Below are 232 nucleotides of genomic sequence, written 5' to 3'. Positions count from 1 at the left end.
GAGCTCAAGGAGCGTTTCCAGGAAAGGGCCTCCTATCAGGATCGCCAAATCATCAGCATATCCGATAGCCTTGAAGCCCTTATCATTAAGCTCTTTAAGCAGCCTGTCTGCTACCAAGCACCATAGGAGTGGCGAGAGGACCCCCCCTTTGGGGGCACCCCCTCCCCACCCATCCTTCAACACTCACCGTTCCTAGTGATGTCGTCACTTGACGTCCAAGCATTCCTTGGAT

The sequence above is a fragment of the Trachymyrmex cornetzi genome, unplaced genomic scaffold (assembly GCF_001594075.2).
Source record: "Trachymyrmex cornetzi isolate Tcor2-1 unplaced genomic scaffold, Tcor1.1 scaffold444, whole genome shotgun sequence".
NCBI lineage: Eukaryota > Metazoa > Arthropoda > Insecta > Hymenoptera > Formicidae > Trachymyrmex > Trachymyrmex cornetzi.
The sequence above is the reverse complement of the archived record's forward strand: the minus strand, read 5'-3'. Positions refer to the sequence as shown.